We start from the raw sequence: 7,050 nt of genomic DNA on the forward strand, positions 1-7,050 counted from the left end.
ACATTCCGACCAAGAGTTCATGAAGGTTCTCTTTTCTCTACATCCTCACCAACCTTTGTTGTTTTTTATCTTTTTAATACTAGTTATTTTGATTGGTGTGCGTTGATATCTCACTGTAGTTTTGATTTGCATTGATTTTCCCTGATGATTAGTGATGTTGATCATCTTTTCATATGTCTGTTGACCATCTGTAAATTTCTTTGGAACTAGAAAAGACTTCAAATACCAAAGCAGTCTTGAGAGAGAAGAACAAAGCTGGAGGTCTTCCAATCCCAGATTTCAAACTATATTACAAAGCTATAGTAATTAAAACAGTATGGTATTGGCACAAAAATAGGCACATAAGTCAATGGAACAGAATAAGGAGCCCAGAAATTAACCCATGCTTATATGATCAATTCATCAATGACAAATAAGGCAAGGAAATATAATAGAGAATAAACAGTCTCTTCAATAAATGATGGTAGAAAAACTGGACAACTACATGCAAAAAAGAGATTGGACCACTTTGTACACCATATATAAAGGTAAACTCAAAATGGATTAAAGACCTAAATGTAAGACCTGAAACCATAAAACTCCTACAAGAAAACTCTTGGACATCAACCTTAGCAACATTTTTCTGGATTTGTCTCAGGGAAGTAAAACAAAAGCAAAAATAAACAATTGGGACTACTAATAGTTTGATAACTAAAAAACTTTTGCACAGTGAAGGAAACTCTCAACAAAACAAAAGGCCACCTACTGAATGGGAGAAGATATTTGCAAATGACATATCTGATAAGAAGTTAATATCAAAAATATATAAAGAACTCATACAACTCCACACACAAAAACAAATAATCCAATTTTAAAATCGATAGAGGACCAGAGTAGACATTTTCCACAGATGTTATGCCAGTTCTGTTTTCTGACCCCATCTCCCTCTTCCACTTATTCTCACATATCTTGGATCTCGCCAAGGTGCATTTGGCATTATATGTAAAAATCCCCAGTGTGCCAAATGAAGAAACAGTGAAAAAAACCTTTGCCTAAGAAACCTCCTTTAACTTCAGACACTTGTATGAAAACTAGGAAACTTGATAGGTCTTGGTAAAGCCTGTTTTTAAACTTCCCCAAAGTTGAAGATGTACATGACTTTGATGGCTGGGTAACTAATGCTTTTACGATTTAAGTGGTTTGCAGTGTTTGCTTTCAACAAAATTAAAGGAAGACCTAATTGAGTTGTCAGCTAATAAATCATTAAAAGTAATTTGGTTAAAAGATCACAATATAATTTTGGCATACAACACAGAAAGAGTTTAAATAATTGAGTGATATATCTCTGCTAGAATAATTTTCATTTCCATTTATTCATTTTTTAAAATATGAAATATGTTGCTTACTGTTGGCATTTATAACCATGAAAAGGAGGAGTAAATTTGAGGTCGAATCCTGGGTGATTCTAGAAATAAGTTATATTAATCCACGTCTGCATAAAATAATTAGAGTAAAAACCCATTCATCTCATTAAAAAAATGAATAAAATTTGTTTAATAATTACCTGTCAAATCTCAATTATATTAATTGTCTATTAGTAATAATTCTATAGAACTGAAAACAGGGCTGGCTTTGACAGCATGTATACTAAAAGTGGAACAATACAGAGAAGTTTAACATGGACTCTGCAAGGAAGGCATGCAAATTCATGAAAAACTAATTCATAAAAAGCAAATTTAAAAATTGAAAATAAGTAATAAATACATTTTTAAAAATCAGAATTTATAGTCATCAATTTTTTTTAAAAAATGTTGAATATGGATCTAATTTTTCATTTCCTTTGCTTGGAATAAGGGAATAAGTAAAAAGAGAAAATGTTTGAATGATACATATGTCATTAAAATATCTACTGATGAGGGGCGCCTGGGAGGCTCAGTAAGTAGAATGTCTGACTCTTGATTTCAGCTCAGGTCATGATCTCTGGGTCCAGGGATCTAGCTCCGTGACAGGCTCTGTGCTGGGCTTGGAGACTGCCCTCATCCTCTGCCCTTCCCTCAGTCTCTTACCATGTGCACTCTCTCTCTAAAAACAAAACAAAACAACAACAAAACAACAACCAAAAAACCCCAAAACCGATTAAAGTATCTACTGATGATATGATTTGGGTGAGATAGTTTTGACCCTTGTTTTAATAATGATATAACTAAATTTTTAAAAGTGTAGAAGTACATGAAAATACAACATTAAGGATAATTTTGGAAAGAAAATACCTATAACTCTAGCAACCTTAACAAACACATTTTCAATTATTTTTGTCCTCTAGTCTGTGTATTATTTTTATAAAATATATTAATCTATTTTAAAGAAACTTAATCCTAATTTTTGTTATTAGAAATATCTCAAGGGAAAAACGTACAACAGAGAGATCATTTATGTTAACAAATGTGGTAGATAATTTTAGCAGCTTTGAGGGCAGGTCGACAAGATATGTAATTTCTGCTATGATATAATATGAGGTATATAATTTCAGCAATGATTATTCTAGTCAAAAATGTCTCATTTGAATCCATCAAGCTTTCACATTTAACTTAACAGTTTACTGAAAATATCACAGAAAGAGCAATAAGCTAAAGGACATCAAGAGGAAGCAAGCAGACAAAATCAGAAGGGAGGATGTTCTTTTGGACAACTGTCCCATTCATGTCAACAAATTAGTGTTAATTAAAAACATACCTGATTAATGAAAATCTGGAAATATTCCAAATTGAGGATGCAATGTCGGTGTAAGATAAAAATGGCATCTCAAATCAGGGAGGAAAAGATACAACTTTGTAATAAGTAAATTTGTGTAATGAGAGCTACGTAAAGAAAATAAATTTGGGTCCAGTCCTCCCATTATGTGCTGGATAACTTCTAAATGGGTTAGAGATTTTTTTTTTTTTAATCTTGTAAGTACTAGAAGAGAACATAGGTGGTAGGTTTGACTAAAAAATCCAGAATGGAGAAAACTGCCCATATTAGGACACAATTTATAAACAAAATTATGGAAAATATCAGTAAATTGATAAATTCACCACTGAAAAATGGAAAATGACAAACTGAAAAAAAAGTAATTTGTACAATAGATAAGGGTAACCCATTAACTCTGTTAAATCTAAAACCAAAAGTCCCAGTGCTATAGAAAAATGAAAAAAAAAAATTGAGGTAGCTCAAAGAGAACAGAAATACAAGTGCTCTGAAAAATATGGAAAGATGTTCTGCTTTGCTCATAATAAGAAATTGCAAATTAAAAACACCCTGAGATCCCATTTCTCACATATTGTATTGGCTAACATCCAAAAGTTTGGCAATACCCTCTGTGGATGAAAATGAATAAAACATTCTCCTATATTGGTAATGGAAATGCAAAATGTTAGAACCACTTTGGAAGGAAATTTAATAATTACCAGCAGCATTTTTGCATTTGTTTTGTGACCCAGTAATACTACTTCTAAGAACATATCCCAGAGATACACTGAAAAAAATATGAAAAATAAAATGATGTGTAAAAGGCTATTTATGGTAGCAATACATGAAAAATAAAGCCTGGAAAAAAACCCAAATGTATATCAAGAAGGGACATGGGTTGGTTAAATGCACACAGTAAAGTAAACCAATAGAGTTCTAGGCAATACTAATCCTAACACAATGAAAGGAATATGACTAGTAAGGATTTTTCCCCAGTACGTATTGTTAAAGAAAGCTAGATGGAGAAAGTGGGTATAACATGCTATTATACATGTAATAAGTATAAATGGGAACACATTAAATATAAGCAAACAGGGGTGCCTGGGTGACACATTGGTTAGGCTTCCAACTCTTGGTTTTGGCTCAGGTTGTGATCTGAGAGTCGTGAGATCAAGCCCCGTGTAGGGCCCTGCTCAGTGCAAAGTCTGCTTAAGATTCTCTCTCCCTGGGCACCTGGGTGGCTAAGTTGGTTACGCGACTGCCTTCTGCTCATGTCATGATCCCGGGATCCTGGGATAGAGTCCCACTTGGGGCTCCCCCTGCTCTGCAAGGAGCCTGCTTCTGCCCCTCCCTCTGCCTGCCACTCCCCCTGCTTGTGCTCTCTCTCTCTCTCTCTCTCTCAAATATATAAATAAATCTTTAAAAAATATAAAAGCAAACATATTAACTGTTAATACATACATATGCGTATAGCTTATTGTAAGATCTGGAAAAATAATTTTGAAATTAGAAAACATATGGATACTTTTAGAAATAAGAGAGAAGAAGATGAAGAGGACAGAAATAACAGCTAGACTTCTTCGAATATGCTGTTTTGTAGGTTTTTTTCCTAGAACCATGTAAATATTCTGCATAATTGTAAAACAAAACATTTAAAAGGGGAAAAAATAGCATTCCTAAAACCTGAAAACAAATAGAAACAAATGAAACCATGTATTGAATTGATCGTATAAACACCCAAAGTGGAATTAGTCCAAGTGCCTATAAAACACATTAATTTAACTAGACACTCCTACCCATATAGAGCAATGACAAAAACATTGGAGGGGAGGTGGGTGGGAGGATGGGGTGGCTGGGTGATGGGCTTTGGGGAGGGTACGTGTCGTGGGGAGTGCCGTGCATTGTGTAAGACTGATGAATCACAGACCTGTACCCCTGAAACAAATAATACATTATATGTTAATAATAAAAAATAGAACCGTTTTCAGTATATATTTTGTTAGTAATTAAGGATACCATTAGTGTGATACATAAATAGACACAGTTATCTTCTTTTCCTACTTCATAAATGTTAGACGTTTTGGTCATAAAAAGTTTTGAAATGGATGGAGACATAGGCAAATTGATAGATGAAGAAGGTTTCAAGAACATCAAATAAAAATGAAAAGAAGTTTTAGAGACATCACAGCCAAAAGTGATTCTTTATCTTGAATTAAGTACTGATTGGAACAACTTTAGGTTTATTGAAGATAATTTAAATATAATCTGTGCACTAAAGAGTCAAAAAGTGGAATGGAAATAGAAGAAATGGAAACAAAGGTACAATACAGAAATGGTGAAATGAAGACAAATGATGACAAACAGATCACAAAAGAGTATGTATCATAAGATCACATTTCAAGGAAAAAGCAAGGTCTTTATACTTAGAAAAAGATCTGAAAGTCAATAGTCTAGTATGTTTGGGTTTGGGAGAATGTTCGTATTGTTCTTCCTCCCTTTATTTTCTAATTTTCTACACTGGATATTTACTGCCTTGATAAGAATAGGTTATTTTAGCTAAGAAATAAAACATACATTAATTTTTTCTACCCTCAGGCCATGATCTCAGGGTCCCGAGATTGAGCCCTGCGTGTGGCTCCCTGCTCAGTGGGGAGCCTGCTTCTCCCTCTCCCTCTGCCTCTGTGTGCTCACTCGCTCTCTCTCAAATAAATACATAAATAAATCTTTAAAATCTGAATATAAAACAGGACTATAAATTTATTAAACTATTCCCCATTCTTTTGTTATATTTGAGAACGTTAATACTGTGTATGTCTTAAAAGAGTCATTTAAATGGAACAATGTAAATCTAACTGAATTAAAACTAAATATTTATCATTCATTCCTTTACAGGTTGAAAGATCTAACATTTCTCAAACCAATTATCATTCAAAGACTGGTTTTCCCGAAGTTTAGTTTTACTTCTACCCCTTGCCACTTAAAAGCTATACTTATTTTGGTCACGCAGTTGTTCCTGAGGCGTACATTTAGTGATTAAAATAGATTTTATTTCTGCCTGTACTTTTCTTTACCAAATAGAAAATACATTTTTTTATCTTTTATGTTATTACTGAAAAGACCTCCATCATTGCTAATTGATTTTTTTAAGTATTTTTATGCAGTTGTTACTATGAAGACATATTCAGTGATCCAGACCGTGCATTATCTTACTAGCCCAGCACAATCTGTTACCATAGTCTATACTGTATATTGTAAGCTAAATGACAAAGTGTGAGACTAATTGGTGGGAATTTTACATGGTCCTGTGATGTAATATCAAAAAAGGCATGCTTTCTATGCAGAGAGAGAGGGTATGCTTTTCTTTCCCACAATTCCTTCTTTCAATATATTCTTTTTAAAGATTTATTTATTTATTAGACAGAGAGAGACAGCCAGCGAGAGAGGGAACACAAGCAGGGGGAGTGGGAGAGGAAGAAGCAGGCTCATAGCGGAGCAGCCTGATGTGGGGCTCGATCCCAGAACGCTGGGATCACGCCCTGAGCTGAAGGCAGACGCTTAACCGCTGTGCCACCCAGGCGCCCTCCTTCTTTCAATATTTTTAAATTAACATTATTTGCTCATTTGTTTTACACCTATAATTTTTTATCCCTCTCTTTAATAGCCTGTTTCTTGAGTCTTCCCTTCAAATTATAGTCAAAATTTTTAAAGAATGTATTTATTATAGGTGATAGTTACTCATATCCCCAGAACTATAATTTTTAGAAGAAATTTAACTACCGTTCCTTTGGCAAACTGACAATATATCTTTAGCCAAAAAGAGTAATAATTCTTTCTTGTCCCATTTCTCACCCTGGTAAACAATAGCTCTTGGTCTTTTTAGGGCTGGCAACGTTCATGGTCAACAGTTGTAACTTCAGCATATGTTACTGGAATGTCATTCTGCTTAGGGCTTCTGCATGTTTGGGAAACTATTAGGTTTGGGTATTGTGATTAAGATGAAGGTCAGTTTGGCCATAACTTTTTTACGGAGACTTTGAGAGTCCAGGTTTACTACTTACTAAACTGTTCTAAAATGAAGTGTGTATCCTTTATAAGAGTCACATCTTAGAAAAAAGTGTGATCCTTATAAAAATGATGCAAGTGATTTTAATAAAGGGGCTACAAAAAAGGGAAGCTATAACCTGCTCCCCCTTTTCACTCTGGGGCCATCTGTTGTAAATGAATAAAGGCACAAATTGGGTTTTATGCTGAACACTTTAAAGTCAGTAGTGGTTTAAGGTTATAAGCAAATGAAAACCAGAAGGAGACTTGGAAGTTCCTCGAACCTATGTGCTTGAAGATGCA

At 34.1% G+C, this 7,050-nt stretch overlaps 1 pseudogene; it reads left to right on the plus strand.

Moving 5' to 3' along the window:
• The first annotated feature begins 1,604 nt into the window (after positions 1-1,604).
• Positions 1,605-1,704, plus strand: LOC121105935 (annotated as a pseudogene).
• Positions 1,705-7,050: the final 5,346 nt, after the last annotated feature.

This window comes from Ursus maritimus, unplaced genomic scaffold, assembly GCF_017311325.1.
Source record: "Ursus maritimus isolate PB19 unplaced genomic scaffold, ASM1731132v1 scaffold_3, whole genome shotgun sequence".
Classification (NCBI taxonomy): domain Eukaryota; kingdom Metazoa; phylum Chordata; class Mammalia; order Carnivora; family Ursidae; genus Ursus; species Ursus maritimus.